This window comes from Manacus candei, unplaced genomic scaffold, assembly GCF_025592945.1.
Source record: "Manacus candei isolate 608988 ecotype Guabito, Panama unplaced genomic scaffold, ASM2559294v1 h1tg000051l, whole genome shotgun sequence".
In the NCBI taxonomy this organism is placed as follows: domain Eukaryota; kingdom Metazoa; phylum Chordata; class Aves; order Passeriformes; family Pipridae; genus Manacus; species Manacus candei.
Window position 1 is genome coordinate 4,867,971 of NW_026138099.1, and position 20,275 is coordinate 4,888,245.

At 39.2% G+C, this 20,275-nt stretch overlaps 1 protein-coding gene across 1 annotated transcript in view; it reads right to left on the reverse strand.

Annotated features, from left to right (window-relative positions):
* Positions 1-20,275, reverse strand: part of ADAMTSL1 (ADAMTS like 1) — a 382,369-nt gene that overhangs the window by 208,440 nt on the left and 153,654 nt on the right. The gene's annotated exons all lie outside the window — the stretch shown is intronic.

Below are 20,275 nucleotides of genomic sequence, written 5' to 3' on the forward strand. Positions count from 1 at the left end.
GCCCCTGTCCCACTGTCTTTTTTTTTTCCCCTTGTCTGTTTCTTTTATTTTCTGAAGCACTGGATCCAAGAACTTTCTAAATGCAGTAGGCATTCTCACACATGAGGCTGAGCTGGATGCTGAGTCTGAAAAGTGACTGAAGTCAGAAGCTAACAGAGGAAAGGTAAACTCTGCCAAAGGCCAGAAAAGAAAAGAGAAGCAAGGGTAGAGCACAGACCATTTAAGAGAACTGCGCATAAGCAGAAATTAAAACCAGCCTGGAGGAAAAGCTGGACGAACAGATAGAGAGTGATACAGAGTTTGCGAAAGGGAAGGAACTAAGGGGAAAAATAAAGAGTAACAGATGTTGAGAAGTCAGATAGGAGGACAGAAAAAGTCTGGCCTGGCATAATAGGAACTGGAACATAAATGGTGAAGACACCTGAAGGCCAAAATAGAAAAGAGATAAACTAAATGGAGATGGGCTTTAGGAAATGAGGCTGAAGCAAGGCATTTCAAACAAGAAATGAAAGTAATTAGGAACAGTGGGAGAAACAGATTTCAGCTTGCACTGCCCAATAGTAGTTTGGTTGGGTACCTTTGGACTTGTCAGGCAAGGAAACAGGGCCAGAAAGACTGAAGAGGCTCAGTAAGAAGGGGTTATGATGGAAAACGCACTAGCTGGACTGAACATAGCAGGAATGAGAAAAGGTCTAAAATGGGTTTTAAGAGTCCTTTCCCACCAGGGAGTCTGCTTATATTGCCCTTGAAAACTCAGGAAACTAAACATAAAAATCTGCTGGAAGTCTAGTGTACCTTTTATAAATAATATCATTACTCCACCCTCACCCCCAACAGAAAGCTCCCGTGTCCTTTGCTTCACCAGCAGTGTCAGCACACAACTGAGAACTGCACAAAAGGATTTTTTCCATACATTTCCTCACCACTCTTGTATGTTTTCCACCTTACTCCGTTCCTTTTCTACAAGAAGACTAACATCACTGGAGAAGTATTTACAGGTAGGTACTGGAATTCCTGTACATGAAATTCTCAAGGCACACTTTCTAAGGTAAACAGCAAGGTTTGTAATATTAAATACATGAATCATGGCTGCCTTTTTAATAAGAATCAAATTGCTGCAATTATGATTACATGACTTACAATGGATGGAACAACTGAGAAAGACACTTTCATAACCATGTGCTTGGGTTTTTTTGTTGTGGTTTGTGGGATTTTTTTTCTCTTAGTCCAACTTCAAACTGGAGATGTTGCACTAACGCTACATATGCCCATTTCTGAATGCCTCATTTTGGGCACTTCTTGTTCGACTTTGGAAAATACAGATTTTTTTAAAAGGAAGTTTTGGATATTCTTGTTATCAGTACAGAAGCCTGAGTAGACAACTATATCATCAAAGCTGGATTAAGTGATTTATATTTGGATTCCATGTATTCTGCCACTGTTCTCATCATGGACCTCCACTGCAGCTGATGAGAATTTTGCATGGAGAATGATGGCAAGAGAAGAAAGTTTATCACTGAACAGAATCATAGAATTATTTAGACTGGATGACACCTTTAAGATCACGAGGTCCAACCATTACTTTAACACTGCCAAGTCCACCACTAAAACAAGTCCCTAAGTGCCCCATTGTGAGAGACCAGTTTGTACCTCACTGGGTTATTTATTAATTGGGTTGAATGAACCAACTTCTGTGTGTCGGGGGAGGGGGCCAGGCCTCCAGAGTCAGAAGGCACGTGTTGTGCAGCCAGCAGGGCAGCTGGGAAGGCACATAGCACAGGGCCGTGTGCCCGCCAATCCCAAAGGCCCGCCTGGCAGCCCACCCACACCATACCCCCTGGAGCCTCTGACTGGCCAACTAACCCCTCACTCTGGCCAGGAGAGCACTGAGTGGTCGATGAACTGGTTGCCCTGCCTGGGAGGGGCGGCCGCAGTGTCCTGGGCACATAAAGAGAGGCACACAGGGCCTCCATCTTTGCTTGCCTTCTCTCCTGGGACCTGATGTTGTGTGACCTCTCAGTGGTACCTATGCAAGTCTCTTTTCCTAACCTCTTTCTTTACTCTTTCTTTCTTTTCTTAATCTCTTTCCTTTCTTTACTCTTTCCTTAATCTCCTGTGGGTAACTTAAAACCGATGGCTTGTATTTTACTAAGTTGTGGGTTGGTGTTTGCTGGGTGCTTTGTGCAAACTTCTCTTTGGTTGTACGTTACTCCTGTGAACCTTTTGCCAAAACACTTATTTTGTCACTAAATTTAAAGAAGCTCTTTGGGAAACACATGTAGCATTTTCTCTTTAAGTGAATTTAAAGTATTAAAGAACCAAAGGCTCTGCAAGAATTTTGAAGGGAAACTCTTGGGAGTCTTAAATATAAGTGAACTGCCTAGGCAACGTGTGGCTTGACCTGGGGCTTTACACTCATCTACAAATCTTTTAAATACATCCAGGGATGGTGACTCAACCACTTCACTGGACAACTTGTTCCAATGCCTGACAGCCATCTCAGTGAAGAGATTTTTCCTAATATCCATTCTAAAGATCCCCTGATTCAACTTGAGGTTGTTTCTTGTTCTTCTGCCCCTTGTTACTTGGGAGCAGGGACCAACCACCCATTCACAGTTGTAGAGAGTGATAAGTCTCCCCTCAGCCTCCTATCCTTCAGGCTAAACAATTGCAGCTCCCACTGCTGCTCCTCACAGGACTTGTTCTCCAGATACTTCACCAGCTTCATTGCTCTTTTTTGGATGCACTCAAGAATGTCAGTTTCTTTCTTGCAGTGAATTGAGTATCTTGTTGTAATGTTATGAAATTATGTGACCTGCAATGTTCAGACATGCTGAAAAGGTGACTTAGTTCTAAAGAGCTTTGTTTATTCAAGATATGTGTTTAATCAGTAGCAGAGTAGCATGCTATTCATAATTGCATTGTAGAATGTATGAAATTCACCAGGACTGATATTTTGCTCCACATCTAAAATTCAGACCAGATTCTAAAATGCAGCTGCAATTTTGTTTTCACAACAAACTCATGCAAACCCTGTAATTTTTTCATGAAACATAAATACCATTCTTCTAACATTTTGGCTTTCAGTTTTCTGCATTTAGTTAGACATTGAAATCAAAGTGAAATTTAGGGAATAGAAACTCCTATGAATCAAGTCCAAGGGAAAGGTCTTGCATACAGCTTTAATGAGGAGTCATGCCCAATATCTGCCAATTTCTACAAAGCAATGTTGCACCTACCTAAAGGCTCATTTGAATTATTCCTCACTGGAAAAACAAACAAACAAACACCAAAAAGAAACCCAAAATCCAACCAAAAAACCCTTTGAAATAGAAGTGTAGATTTACTGAAAAATTACTTGAAGTACCTGGAAGTTTTCTGGAGCTGACCATCTCCATATACTGTTGTTCAGGTTCAATGTTTTGTTATACTGCATATATGCCTTTCACATGGAGTTTATTTACTTGTCTTGCTGAAAGTTCATTCTGCATATGGAACAGTAGTTAGGAGGCATGGGATGTGGTATTTCTTCTTTGGATGCATATATACTAAAAAATAAAGCCTGTAGTCAAAAGAAAATATGCCCTGAACAAGGTAACATTGCCTGAATGGTGCAAAACCTTAGGCCCTGTATATGTCCACATTTTCTCTGTCATGCACCCCAAGTGAATATAAGAATTCAGAGCAATAAAAGACTTCTACCTGAAGCAGAAGTTAAAGATCAAACTTCAAGGGATGTGTTAGCCAATGCTGGATGGTGCCCAGCACTTTGTTTCACCAGTGACAGAGGTTGTTTTCAGCAAAATCTTAATGCTACAGATAAAGTCCTGAAACATTTAAAATCATTTGCAAAAACTGGTACTGGACATTGGTGAGTCCAGGATTGCATTCAGCATCACTTTCTGAGTATAAATATGCAAATATGTCACCTGCAAACCCCGATGTTATGAATATAAGCCCTTCACCATCTCAGAGGAGAGCACACAAATACATGCTACTCCAAGTCCTGAAAATTACCCTTTCCACTTTTTGAACTGGTTATTTGTTCCAGTTCTCCTTCGCTTCTGACAGGTGTTCAATTAAGTCAGTTTACATCAGTTTGAGAGAAGCATAGCTGGTTATCAGCACTGTACTGCACCTATGGCAGATATATGAAATGGAAGTAGAAGCAAAGGAGGATGTCTGAAGCAGTATTTTAAGCTTTACAGATTTAACAATACCTAATTTGAAAAACACACATGCACGCAGAAGAAAACTGTTAACATCAATATGCTTTATAACGGGAAAGGGCAAACTCACCTTTGGAACTGATCTCCCTGGGGAGAATATGTTACCATTTTCACTCAGAAGCCACCTGTTTCTTCCTGGCAGTTCAACCTCTTTTTTGCCATCAGGTCTGTAGCAAACAGAATTTTTTCTCTTTCTACTTTTTTGGTTAGTAGTTATTCTTAGATTTTTTTTTTCTTTTATAAGCCTGGATTGGTTTCTGGGAATCTGGAAGTTTGTGCAAGTATGGAGAGTGAGAAGTATCAGGGAGCCAGTGCTTTACAAGGAGCTTTAAACAGGATTTGCATTTACATGTGTATGTGTGTGTGTGCCTTCAGAAGATGTGAAAGAAACTAGAATGAAAGTGATAAGGACTGTAATATTCTGGACTGTCCAGGTAAAGCTCACTCAGACGTACATGATGAGTGATTATTAAAGCACATTCCTCAAAGGTTAAGGTGCTGATGTATTCAAAACCTCTACCTAGACCTCCAACTTGAGATAAAATTCAAATGTACAATAGCAGGAACAGGACAGCTCTGAGGAGTAAGGACATCCTCATTCACACCTAGCAGAGCAATAGATACATAGTCGAGCTTTCAGACTCATCAGGTCTTCACCCTTTTTGAGAGGTTGGTTGCCATGAGCAGTGGAGTGCAATGATGTCACTTTGGAACAGGTGTGCTGTGATCTCTCTGTGTTCTGCACCTGCATCAATCTCTACATCTAACACGAGGCTAAGTCCCAAGAAAGGGATGACACTGCTCAACCCATATTGTTTGACTGGACAGAAATGAGGCTGATGAGACACTTTCACATGAAACATTTTGAGCTGAACAGTTGCTTCCTCCATTCAAACTGTGGAAACAGTTAGAGTGAATTCCTATATGAGGACTGCTTCTTTCTTGAAATTTAACTGCACTGTTGAAATGCTGAGCTACAAAGAACTCCCCCCTTCCCATGTTAGATTGTCATCATTTACCTGATGAATTATGATACCTCTTGTGTTTCAATAATAGACCTTGACCTTTGGCACCAGAAAAACATAAACCAAAATCTCACCAAAATACCTAAAGGTTTATAGACTCTTGCAGCGTTTTTTATGACAATTTAACACAGTGTTCACCTTTTTTCATTGGAAGGTTGTGGCAATTTTGTGGGTGAGCCAAACATCTTGAACTGACATGCTTGAGAACCTAAATTACAACAGCAAAATAGGAAAATTCTGCAACAGGAGATGCAAAATTGCTTCCTCCTGTTTTGACAGAGAATTTCAGGTAAGACAAACAAGCACTTATCTATCATTTTTCTAACATCCTTTCTCTCTCAAGCTTATTCCTTTCCCAGGGTACCACTTCCATACCCTTAATACGCCTCCTCAACTTTTGGACATGCTCCTTATGGGGAGACTAAAGTGGATTCCAGTTTTTAGAATCATGCTAGTGCCTGTCTTTGAGTGGATTCTCACATGACTCTGGGCCACTCATACTCTTTCTCTGGAAAGTGAGCCTATACCTTCCAAATTTTTTTCTTCATGCAAGACAGTTTCCCCTGTTGTGCTACTTTTGAAGTCTACTTTCAGAAGCTTGTACAAGAAGTCTTATTTACCTCCAGTCCTTGAACTTCAGAACTTTTCCACTACCTTTGATATGGTTTGAAGCTGGCTCCCTGCCAAGTCTCCAAACCTTACCACCAGAGTTCCCCCCCCCTCAAACCTCAGGGAGAAGAGGGAGAAAAAACGAAAGAAAACCCGAAACGAGAGAGAGACAACCAAAGTGAGATATATAAATATATTTACACTTATATATAATTAAAAAAAATAAGGGAAAGGGAAGGGGGAAGGGAAAAGGAACAAAACCAAAATATTATATATATATAATATTCCCAATTAGCAGCCCAATATCTATCCACTAAAAGAGTTAACAAAGAAATAGCTCACTACTCTCCTGGGACAACCGAGGGTCGCTCCGGAACGATCGCCGGCAACCTCTGTCTCCCAAGGTCGACAAGGCCCAACCAGGCCTCGCTCCCCAACACGGCAGACTCAACAGCAGGGAACCTGCACCTCCAAGCCGCCGGAAGGAAAGAGGACGAAGGCCTCTCCTCCTTTCTTCTTATAATCTGGCTTACGTAAAAATCGTAGGGAATACTGGGTAAATCTGGACCCTTCCTTGGTTACAAACTGGTCACCAAGGAAGGCCTAGCCCAAACCACCACAACCTTACAGAATGTCCAGGTTTGCAGTGAACTTCAGTCAAGTAGGAGACCTGTTGTGTGCTCACAGGTCTTGCAAATCCATGAACAGTTTTATATTCGGTGGTGGGTTTAAATCACAGGCCCAGCTTCAGATGTTAAGTCAACATGTTTCTTTTCCATAAAAGTTTCTAGGGTCACTGTTTGCAAAAAATAACCAGAAAACATGATCTTTAAGGGTCACATACTGACAGCAGACGCAAACAGGTTGTATTTAATTATTGGAAGTCTCATGAAGCTATCAAGCCTATGATTTTAAAAGTATTATGCAGCAACACCTGGGGCTGATTATAACGTGTTTGAATACTGCAGGAACAGAGTGTATATTTTTGTAAACCACTCAATCTGGAAGTTTGCATGACTTAGAAATTACTTTACTGATGAAAACAAACCCAAATCAAACAAAAAAACCCTAATAGGCTTTTTAGTCTCTCCAAAGAGGCTAATGCAATATGCATTAGCTTTTGTCTTGTCTAATTTTTCCTTGTATGGCAGTAGAGCATAGGTAATTCTTTATATCACTTTTAGCTTTTGTAAAGCAAATGGGATTAAATTACAGTTCCATTTTCTTCTATTCAAAACTCAGGCTTAGAACATCATGAGCAAACCTAAAATAAATCATGTTAAACTGCCAAAGTATCATGAAGGAAAGGATATGCAAGTTTTAAGAATCTTACAAAGAAACGAGCTAAAAAAATAAGACTAGAATATACATTTTGGATCAGGATTTGGAAAACCCCTAGGGTGGTGGAGGTAGGATTTGGGTTTGTCCAATTTGCAGCACTCAGCTCTGTGTCTGGATTCAGTTTCCACAAGATGAGGCATGGAGGAAGGAGAGGAGTTGGATTCAAAGTTTTTGGGTTTTAGCCCATCTCTTGTGCTAGCTGTTAATGCAAATGCCTGGACAGCACAAAGCATACTTTGAAATGTTGAGCCAGCAAGATATTTAAGCATTGGAGTAATCCTTCTTTCTTTTGAAAGAGAGTTTTGAATATCAAAACAATAGTGAAGATGCCATGTGGATGGAACACCCACTCAACCACAAAGTGTTTCTGTATGCAAAGGACACAGAGTACTTGCCCCCCAGGTGGCCAAGTTAATAAAGATTAGCAATGCAGACAAACAGCAAGGATTACACCACAAAAACCCTAATGATACATTTAAAGCTGGAATTGTTCTTGTGACAATCAGAGAGATGGAGAAGATATGAGGGTCAGTGTTGAGGAAAAAAACTCTTCAGTTTAGGGCACAAAGCACACTTAAAAAACACAGAAAGATAAAGAATATGTCATAAATCATGAGAGTAAATGGTAGGATTTTGAAAAAGCACAGGGCTCAAATAGCTGCAACATATGCACAGAAGTGGAAAAAGGTGAAATATTTGAAACATATGTTTTTTGTTTATGTTTCTTGCAAATGTTTGAGAAAAGTGAACAACTTCTACCTGTATACAATTGTGACCATGAATGCACTATTATGTTGTAACAAAAACGTATTTATAAGCAACCAGTAAAATACTAGAAGAAATTATAATGTTAATAACCAGGAGGCTATTGTGTTCCATATTAAATTTCTGAGTACTGCAGCTCACTATGCAAAGAGCAGCAGTTTCTACTTGATGGATTAAACAGTTGTAAAATGGCAGAAATACAGGAAGCAGTGAAACAAGACAGTATTATCCTTTCAAGCTAGGCAGAAAATGTTCTCACTGTCAGAGAAGCAGGTGAAAAAATGAACTAATTTTTATTTCCTGTGTTTACAACTGGTGGGATTTAGTGACCTTGTAGTTTGAATTCCTGACAGTTGGCCACTCAAAATTCAAATCCATATATGGACTGAATCTTCACAGAAAAAGCTTTTTTTCAAAACATTGAAAGAATGATTGTGTATGGTAAATTTATCTGAGTAGCTTGCACTGAGCCAGGCATGTGATTATATGATATAATCTTAAGGAGCCTAATACTTCTCTCATTCATGAAAGAAATTGGGAATAATGGAAATGAACTCAGCAGGGTCTTTTACAAACTAAAACAGGTGAATATTGAAGCAAAATTCTTTTTTTAATTATATTTAATCTGCATAATAATTTCTTTTATCATGTAATGTGTGCTCATATAATCTGAATTTCAAAAATAAAAAGCCTTTCATGCGGTAATCAAAGATAAAGACGATCATGGTACTAAGTATGACATTCCCTCCAAGAAAGATGTGATTTTCCAGTCAAATCAATTGCTGCAGTAGACACAAATTCCTGAGCAATGGAAGCAGTATTCACAAATAAATATCACCAGTTTTAATGAGGGAAAACTCATTCATAAAAGAACTCAGTCATACAAGAACTTAGGATCTGCCTCTAAACTCCATGCATGGTCTGTTTTGATCAAACTAGTCAATATATACTATCAAAATGTATTAAAAGACATATTGAGACAAGAGCAAATAATGCTGCATGGATGAGCAAACAGGATGTGTGGCTGGAGTTACTCAAAGTCAGAAGTCAAGTGATCTGGTTTTGTAGCACTTCTGATTTACAGTAACTTTGCCAGCAAATAAGGGAACAATTGTTCTTTAACTGAATTTCAGACTAGATTATTTAGAACCATAATTTATTCACATACTCAATGTTCCAAAGCCTGCTGTGCCAACATTTTTTAATAGAAAAAGCACATAAGACTGAGTCCCGCATTCTACTTTAATTCTGAGCTTTAACCTCAGAGGCAATTTAGCAGATGAATTCTCTGAAAATCTACTCTTTCCAAGTATCTTATTGCATCATGCTCATTTTAATACTGAAGCACAAAATAATTATGAGAAATGTAAGAGAATTAAAGGGCTTCCTTTATCTGTACAAGAGAAGCTCAAAGTCCCATCATCTTTGTTTGTCACAAATTCTCTAAGACTTTTTTACAGTGTTTTTTTAGCTGCTTCACTTGACAGTCTATAACAGACTGGCCTTTATTTTTGCGACATCCATTATGTTGTCTAAAGTCATAACTATAACAAAAATATCTTCATATATTTTTTAAAAAACACTCCTGGAGCCATCATTGCTGTTTGTCTGCAACCGGGTGATGTTTGTTTTATTTAAGCATTTTATCCACTGTATTGTATTTCATGTATTTCATGCATACTTATTTCCCAAAGCTCCTTCTTCATGATACACCACATAATCCCTTCTACATTTGACTTATAAAGACTTTTATGGAGCTGTCTAAATGTAGTTTGGCTTTATCATCTTTCTTTTATTTGAGTCCTGATTTATAAAATTTACTTTCATATATCTTTGACATTAACAGTTGTTCTGACCACTTAGCTTTGTCATTTTATTTGCTTGCACAACAGCATTGGAGTTGATATGAAATATTTTTGTCCTGGACTATGTCTTTGTTCAGTGAAAAAGTATAAGAGGACTACTGGCTTAAAGTCACTCTGAAAAAAAGCTTTTGATATAATAAGAAAGAACTATATCTAAATCATAGAATCACAGTCATAGAATCAGCCGGGTTGGAAAGGAACTCCGAGATCATGAAGTTCAACCCTAGATGCACTACCACCATGGTTACTAGACCATGGCACTAAGTGCCACATCCAGTCGTCTTAAAAGACTTCAGGGATGGAGAATCCACCATCTCCTGGGCAGCCCATTCCAATGCCTGATTACTCTCTCTGTAAAGAATTTCTTCCTAATATCCAACCTAAACCTCCCCTGGCAGAGCTTAAGACCATGCCCCTCTTATCTTACTGATAGTTGCCTGGGAGAAGAGACCAACCCCCACCTGACTACAACCTCCTTTCAGGTAGTTGTAGAGAGTGAAAGACTGTGGAGGAGATTACCTAAGCAATCCTAATTGCTTACTGTGGTTTCATATTATTACTGTATGTTTTATATTTATTATTATTATTATATATTATTATTTATATGTTAAGATCTACACTTCCCTGCTATGTGTTACTCCTGCCTTCTCCCTGTCCCTCTCCTGTCTTTGACCACATGTGTATTGTCAACACAAGGGTATCATCAACTTGTCAACAGAAGTGTATTGACTTGTTCTGTCAAAGATAAAGCAGAAAAAACATGTTTGTATTGTGGGTCTGCATTGTATCTTCTCTATGAATTGTAATGAGGGTTTGCTCTGTTTTGCTGGTAATACTTTAACATTTATGAACACAGATCTTCACTACATAGAGCAAGAAAATGACATCACTGAATCATAGAATACTAGCAGCTTGTGAGTAACATCCTGTGATGCCATCAACAGTTGAAAAGCTAAGAAGTTGGTAAAGCTAGAAGAAACTAGAAATGAAATAAAAGCTTTCATACTGACACAACTACATAGGACTATATGCTTAAAAGTGTATATTGTAATATATATTTCCTTATCTGTATGAAATACATCATAGGCTCAACTTTCTAAAATCTACATGGAGCTGGACATTCAGAAATACATATGCTGTCTAAAAACCTCTATTGGGTGTGCAGAGGAAAACTGCTCAGAAATGCTGTGCAATGGCAATCGGTAAGCTTAGAAATTTAGTTTTGTTGTATCACTGAGCAGGAGAGGCTATAACACTGGGAGTTTTACGTGTCTTTAATACATTTCCTCAGTGCCATCTATATTAATTGGCTTTACACTGTCCAGTAGAGCTTTGTTTCCATTAATTGACAGGCAGTCTTTTCTCAGAGTCTTTAAAATGCAAGGTGAGAAGCGAGCTGTACACCATTAATCCTACTGTCCCACTAATATTCATAGTAGGAGCAGCCCTTCCAAAGAAACATCCACCTGAAGGACAAAGATGCCTGGTGAATATAATGCACATTTTAGGATCCCTGTGCTGTGTGTCTAACTAACTACAAAATTAGCCAGTTCTTCAGTGTAAGTGACTAATTAAACAGAGGTTTTGCAATTTATAGGTATGTCTATCTACTAACATAGTTACCACCGTGTGATTTTAATTTCCACATTCAGTTGTGAAAATATGAGATACGGACAAGTGAGATGCATGGTATAGACAGTGTTGATGGAAGCGTTCTAGGAGACGCAGGTGGTGGCAGTAGATGACCCATGATTCAGATCCATGTAAGAGAGTGGACAGCACTATGGCTCTGTAAACACTGATCTTTGTACTTTTCTTCAGCTGTTTATTTCATCAAACTCTTCCATGGAGTTTTCCAAAAGCACTATATGCCTTTGCTAACCTGTTGTCTATCTCCCCGTCAATCTTACCATCTGAGGAGATGAGGCTACCTAGGTAATTAAACTGCTGGACTGATTTGAGCTCTGACTGGCCAATGGTGATATGGGGATGATGGAAGACTTCCTGAGGTGCAGGTTGATAGAGAACTTCAGTCTTCTTTAAGCTGACTTCCAGCCCAAAGAGCTCAGCAGCATCTGCAAAGCAGGATGTTAAACGCTGCAGAGCTGCTTCTGTGTGGGTGACAAGGGCGGCGTCATCAGCATAAAGCAGCTCCCGGACAAGATGATTTAAGGTCTTAGTGTGGGCCTTCAGTCGCCTTAGGTTGAATAGGCTTCCATTGGTAAGATATCGAATGTAGATATCGTCTTCTTCATCGAGGTCTGCCGTGGCCCTCTGGAGCATCATGCTGAAAAAGACTGTGAATAGGGTTGGTGCGAGAACGCAGCCTTGTTTCACACCATTGGTTATTAGAAAGGGCTCAGAAAGAGCATTGCCATATCTGACTTGGCCGTGCTGATTCTCATGGAGTAAGATGATCATTTTAAGGAACTTAGGGGGACATCCTAAACGTTCCCAAATCTGCCATAGACCTTTTCTGCTCACATTATTGAGAGCCTTGGTGAGATCAACAAAGGTTACATAGAGGCCTTTGTTCTGTTCCCTACACTTCTCTTGCAGTTGTCTGAGAACAAATACCATGTCTGTGGTACTCCTGTTGGCTCTGAAACTATACTGGCTTTCAGGCAGAATTTCTTCTGCAATAGCAGGTATTAGTCTGTTCAAAAGTATTCTTGCCAGGATTTTGCCATCAATGAAGAGCAGAGTCAGAGGAAATCTAAGGATCTGATAAAACACTAGTTATATTACTGGTTTGAATTTTGTCAGCTTTGGCTTTATTCCCCTCTTCTGAAATATGAATATAGCAGTAGCTCCACCACTTAAGTTGTGAGAGACAGAGCTAAGTTTAGGCTACCTATGCATTTTAATGTTTTAAAAAGAGCTAAAAAGGAACTCTTTACCACATAATGAAAAATAGCAACTCACTCTGGCCTGACAGACTAATGATTCCAGTAAGAATGGACTGGGTGTTGTTCAGGGCAGAGTCAAACTCTGCAGCTGCGTTTCAGTACTTGAGGAACAAGACATGATTTTCCAGCTACATTTTTCTTCTGCTCATTGTATGTTTTCTTTTATTCTTCTGGGAAACACTGAGTATGAATGCTTTACTGTGGCATCATCATGTAACATGTGGACTGTACTGCCACTGTTCACAAAACACTGGGCCGGACTCTACAGACACAGAACTTGCCATTTCCCCAGATTATTTACTCCTGCACTCCACATGAAAAAATCTTACATGTTGTTCAAGGCTATTGACAGAAGGGGAAGCAGTTTAAGCAAAGATTCATGAGGGAGAAATAATTATGAGTTTAATTAAACAGAATATATTTGGATACTCGGTAATATTATGCACAAAGTTTTAACACTTTTATTTCCCATCTCTTAAAATTTCTTTCTGTTTATTTTACAATGAGTGTTTTTCAAGCAGTGGTTCTCACTGCATCAGTGGTTCAGGAACATAGACAGTTGATTGCACTTCAGAGGATCATTTTTTGATCCTTAGTAAGAACAAAACATATGACTAAGTCAAGGATAATCAACTGAAAACAACAGTTCCAGTAATTGTGACTGACCTGTTCTTGATCTCACTGACTTCATGAAGACAACACAGGAGGTAGAGCAGTACAGAGAGGATTCAGTTGCATCTACTTGGCAACCAGAAAAAAATGCATTTGTAATAAATAGCACCAGATTTTCTACCATTAGACACACAGTTACTGACTTCTACATCACAAGGTTTTTGAAGTGCCTTGTGTAACTAAAAACTCTTAAAACCCATAAATACATACTCTGTCAATATGTGTGTGTGTGTGTGTGCGTCATCGCTGGCTGTGATTTGTCCTGCTCCTATCATTCCTGTCTATCATGACCAGAGCAACTAATACAGTTTTGGGAACATAATAAGCCATATTTCCCAAAAAGGTCCTAAGCCATATTCCCGCAAAACATTATAAGCCAAAGATATAAGGCACTTATGTAGTAAATAACACGTGTTTGTGCCTGCCCCAGAGGATTTGCAAAAGTATATTCAAGCTTCAGCAAAAAGTGGATTTCTTAAGAGGTGGCCTGTGTTTGCATAGTTTGTTCTTTACATTGACCTGACCTGTCTGCCTAAAAGTCTGTGTAAGAGATACTGAGCTCTTCTAAAAACCCACCAAATAGCATTAGCACTGAACATGACGTTACATGCTTTCTATATGACTGCTAAGCATTAGAAAGAATGTCTCATTTTTAAAATACAGCCCCAGAGATTAATGAAAAAGTAGCTCCTTTCATAAACAGGATAACCTAGGCATTTGCATGACAACATATTTACAACCACAACTAGTAACCTGCAAACCACATCATCAGTATTTTTAGTGCCATCAAGCCCACATGTTCTGTGGTAGAACAGCTTAAACCCAGCCAGAACATTTAATATTTAATGGCATGGCTGTAAGAAACAACATTTCTCACTGACAGTCAGAGGACTGGAGCATGGGGCAGAGCTGTAGCAAGGAGTCATCATGGTGATTGCTTTCATAATTTTTACAGTAGTTGTTGCACTTCTTAGCTAGAAGTTTACTTTTGAAACCCCGTGTAATGTTATTGCATTTTCTCTCATTCGGGCTGCTCACGCTTTTAGACACAATCCTTGGTTTTTAAGGACCAGTTTATCTGTGTAAATTTTGAATTATTTTCACTGTGCTTTGTCTTACAACCCCTCATTCCTGAAATGGTCTCAAAAGTGGCAACTAGAAGTCAGTTAGGGATTAATACAGCACCTCCACGTGCAGCTGTATATGTGCTGCATATGAAGTCTGTGCCAGAGGAAAGAGCAAGAGTTTGATGGTGGAGATGGGCTGGCTCAGTACCCAGATCAGCAGTACCTGGATCAGCTGACCGCTGAGAGAGGTCAGCAGTGTGGCAGCCCCCTTTAGGGTATGCTTAAAAGTTCAGACAGGGAATAGCAGCAGTATGGGAAACAACTTGGAGAGGATGTAAGGGAGAAAACTAAAGGACCAGCCACAAATGAACCCCCAAAGAGGAGGGGACTCACCCCTTCAAAGAGGGAGAAACCCCAGGCATGTTGGCAATCAAGGTCCACCAGCATGCTGAAATGTCCCCTTGGCATCCCATGAAAGGCCAGAGTTGTAACAGAGTGAAAATGAGATCTCCTCCAGATTAGAGAGCAGAGAGACAACAGGCAGTAGAAAAAAGTATTGGCACCATTAAGAATGTGAAAATAGCTGTATTCATTTAATTTTACTCATCTGGGCTAGTCCCAGCTGTTTGAAATGAGTAGCAAGCTGCTGTGCTATTCTAGGTGGTTAGGGCACTCCATAAGGTTAGCACATTTGTTTCCCCAGGTGAAAACAGCAGAAGTCCTTACAACATGGACAGTAAAACTGTTTATAAAGAGTTCCTTAATGAGCTCTCTTCTTTGGCCCTGCTCAAAGAATTCAAGAATCCAGAGGAGGTGGTGAAATACCCTGGAAATGTCACATGGCCCTTTCTCTGAGAGAGCAGCAAAAATAACAGCTGGGAGCATGAAATTTTCAATGGCAATCTTCAGTGCTCAGAGTAGCCTGCTTTTCACATGGCTGTTGCTTTCTAAGCAGCACTGAGCAACAGAAATATCATATGGTCCTCTGGTATTTATTAACATGTGTCTCATGCATGTATAGAAGAGTTATTAAAAATCTCATTATTGAGCCAAATAATGCTAATCAATGCTGTAATACGCAGTGGGCCAGATGACCCTAAATGAAGTCAATAGGCATAGGGACCCAACACAGAGATTTTGTCCTAGTCATAGAATGACAGAATGATAGAATCATAGAATGGTTCAGATTGGAAGGGGACCTTAAAGATCATCTAGTTCCTACCCCCATACCATGGGTAGGGACAAGTTCAACTTGACCAGGTTTCTCAAAGCCCCATCCAACCTGGACTTGAGCACTTCCAGGAATGGGGGATCCACAACTGTTCCCTGGGTAACCTGTTCCAGTGCCCTCACAGTAAAGATTTTTTTCCTAATATCTAATCTTAATCTGAACCCACTCTCCCTTGCCCTGTTACTACATGCTCTTGTAAAAAGTCTCGCTCCATCTTTCTTCTAAATTCTCTTCAGGTACTGGAAGGCCACAATTAGATCACGCTGAAGCAGACTTTACCCTTTTATGACCATTCAAAAGAAATGTCTAGACGAGACTCTCTGTATTAGTTTTTCCTTCTATATAGTTCCACAGATTTTCTCACTGATCTTCTGGAAAAAAAAAAAAGAAAAAGTAAAAAATGTATCTATTTATCATTAGATGGCTTTTCTCATGACTACTTTTCTTACGTCTCTTACTGTGTCTCAAGTTATAGAGATTTCATAATTATTTTTTTTCAAATACAGCAGAGTTAAAGGGTTTGAGAACAGAATAGAGTGGCAGCTGAGGGAGAGTGTGGAGAGAAAAAAAAGGAGACAGTAAGGCTTGACTGGACCCACTGACCTTTCACAACCCCTTGCCCCCTGACTGACCCAGGCTGGTTCTCTTCCTTTTGCCTTTCAGAAACCACTCAGCAGATTCTCTCTCATGAGGCAGTCAAATTTTGCTGATCTAAACGTCATTTTGCCTTTATTCATGAGGGATGGGGTAGGGAAGACAAGGTTTTGCTTCTGAGAAGTCTGGACCTAGCTCTGGAAATAGCCATAAAATTTATAAAACACCAGTACAATGCCTGCATTCCTGCATATTTGAAAGAGAAGGAAAACCATGTGAAATGCAAGGGATTTGACTCTCCAGGCCCTCCATATGTGGAATTTCCATCCACATCAGCTGGAGTTCAGTATATGAAAGGCTCACAGAAGCAAATACAAAAGGGTATATAAAACTGGTAGATTTTTTTTCATGTGAAACCTGCAGCACTTAGCTTACTTCACAGAATAGAGAGAGCTACCCTGAAGGCTTCTGGAAATGTGATTCAACTTTAATCAAAATAGTGGCCAGAGAACTAGGAAATTTAAATATATCAGCTGCCCAGTCCAACATCCATTTTTTCTACCTCCACCACATAAAAATTCCTCCCAAGGAAGAATGTAAAGTGCTTTTTTGAAGATGGTAGAGATTTCCACGATACCACAATTTATTAAGCAAGGAAAACAAAGTTTTTTCAGAAAGTAATACAATATGTGGTGGAAGCTGTAAAAGACATTGTCAAATTTAGAAAGCCTAAACTTGTGAATTCAAAGCACAGTTGTGTAATATTGTCCAAAACAGTTCCAGCACTCTAGCAGCAATGGACACAAAATTTATTTACTTACAGTAAAATGAAAAATTTCTTTCAGTAAACCTGTACACAATTTTACAAGATCAGAACTTGTCGTGCAACATATGCCAGGGAAAAAATAGTGGCAAACCAATAAAATAAATATATTGCTTTTGATTTATTGTGACAGTTTTAAGGCTCAAAGAAATGCATATTAAGGGCTAGCACAGAAAAACAGTTGCTGAACTATCAGTTCTTTGAATTAGTGTAGCTATGTTTTCAGTAGTATTTGGAAGTCTAAGAGCAGGTGAGGTTTCACATATTATATGTAACTACTAAGTCCAAGACAACAAATCTAAATATCATTCAGCATAACATAAGATCAAATAAAATCCTATTATAAAGGACACTACAATGTTGAAGTAAGGAGAAATGCATATATTGATATATGGATATTTATCAGTAAGAAAACACAGGAGTATATCAATTAAATATATATTCATCAGAAATGTTGTGCACAGTCACTCCAGTAACAGCCAGCTGACTCTTCGGTTCTGCCAGCTTATCCCACAGACCAGTCAGCAGCTTGGACTCCTAAAATTTTGCCTTAGACAAAGTTCTGCCATCTAGACCTGAGAACTGAAGATTGTAGGTTTGTCAAAGCCTGATTTGCAGGGCAGTCCTACCACATGCACTGGCCCTACATAGGGACTTCTCACTTGCCTCAGAGTGACCCACAGGCTTTTGCCTGTGTACCAGCTGCCCTAGCAGACCAAGATAACAAAAAAATATAGGTAAAAAAGTTAATTCTGAACAGCAGTAAACTCAGACATGCTGCTGAGGGAAAAGACTATTGTCTAGCAATTTTGGTAAATTGTTCTCCAGTGATTTACTATTTTGTGCATGCCACTTATTTCATTGTGACATATCATCTCTAATATGACTGTTACATGCAAAACATGCTGTAATATTTGGGAAATTAATCTCTTAATTTGAATAAGTGAATCCCTACATTTTTTGCCCACACATGGTGCTGTAAAATCATAAATATAAACCAGCACCCGCTCTGCTCTTACATACAGCTTTAAAAGATTATGACAGATTAAGTGTCATGAATATTTCTCAGTTTATGTCTGCTTTTAAGTGCCTTTTATCATTTGAAATACAGAAGTGCTTGTCTTTTGAGGAAAATGAGTATGGTTTTCTCTGACATAATATGACCAGCTTATGTCTGTCACAGGGGAAAATGTTACATCTATCTCTCCAGGTAATCCGTTCACATTCACAGGTCTAACCTCCTCTAAGGTGTGTTACAAAGCCAGATAATTTTTCTGCATGCTGTGTTTTATGTTTGGTCCCATGATTCAGCTCACAGATGTGAAAAGATAAACAAGTATCTTATATGCACATATGCTCATCAATTCAGGGGTTTTTTTTCACATTTATATAGTGAAAGTAATTTCAGTCATTAATTTGAGATCCTATTTTCTCTTGAAAATACTATAATAGAGTCTGATGGGCTTTCTTCCATACTAGTCCCATCTACTTTAGTAATTGTTGTCTATCCTGACATCAAGTTGCACTGATATGAATGTCAAAAACCACTCAGATACAGGATACTGAGAAATCATATTAGAGCATGGTATTGTGTATCCAATCATCTACCTACAGGAAGAAAAAGAAGTAAATATTGTCCTAAAAAAAGACTTTTATCACTTCTTTTTGAAGAAATTAATTTCATATAATTTCTCTGCATTCAAATGTTATTATTCCTTCCATTTTTTGTGTTCCCTGTAGTAATAAATACTACCCAATTCTGTAGCAGTTAAAATGTTTGTTTTAAAATGTCAGTCTTATGTACCCAAACACTTTTAAAAAAGATATGTTCATTCACTGCATATTTAAAAATAACTCAGCTGTATAGGAAAAAAAAAATTTTAAATGAGAATACTATACCTGAGAAATAGAGTAGGTTTGTGCTCATGTATTATAAGTGCATAGCCTCCACACCCCCAAATTCTGAAAAGCAACTCGCAGAGAAGCATTGTGTGATTCTGAACTTCACTTAAACATAGAATCATAGAACCATAGAATCAACTGGGTTGGAAAAGACCTCCGAGATCATCAAGTCCAACCCTTGATCCAACATTGCTGTGACCATGGCACTAAGTGCCACATTCAGTCTCTTCTTAAAAACCTTCAGGGATGGTAAATCCACCACCTCCCTGGACAGCCCATTCCAATGCCTGATTACACTCTGTAAGAAATTTCTTCCTTGATCTTACTGAAAACTTCTGAATTTCTTCTGAATTTGCCCAAAATTTCTGAAACAGCTAGACTGATGCAGATTTCTTGTTACCCTATATTTCTCACCAAATCTGGAAGAAAAAGTTAGAAAAAAACCCCTGTGTACTCAGAGGAGACTCAAATGTTACATGTAGTATAAGGGAGATTTATAAAACAGGGCCAAAAGGATTAGTCCCTTGTCAGCAAGGGGATCCACAGGTTTTAGTAAAATTACAAAATTTTAACTAAATTTATCTGGAAGAGAAGAGAATCACAGAATCATTTCAGTTGTAAAAGACATTTAAGATCATAGAGGCCAACTGTTAACCCAGCACTGCCAAGTCCACCACTAAACAATGTCCCTAAGCAGCACATCTACATGTCATTTAAATACCTTCAGGGATAGTGACTTAACTGCTTCCATGAGAAGCCTGTTCCAATGCCTGACCTCCAACTCAGTGAAGAAACTTCTCCCATTATCTAACCTAAACCTCCCCTGACACACCTTAGGGCTGTTTCCCTTGTGCTATTGCTTTTTACTTGGGAGAAGAGATCGACTGCCACTTCACTACAACCTTCTGTCAGGTAGTTGCAGAGAGCAGTGAGGTCCCTCCCTTGAGCCTCCTGTTCTCCAGGCTAAACAACCCCAGCTGCTCCTTAAAAGACTTGTGCTCCAGACTAGCTCCACTGCCCTTCTCTGAACATGTTCCAGCACCTTTCTTGTTATGAGGGGCCAAAAACGGAACCCAGGATTTAAGGTACAGCCTCGCCAGCATCAAGTACAGGGGGACGATCACTGACCTGGTCCTGCTGGCCACACTATTTCTGATATAGGCCAGGATGCCACTGGCCTTCTTGTCTGCCTGCGCACACTGGTGTACTGGCTCATGTTCAGCCAGCTGTTGACCAACAGCCC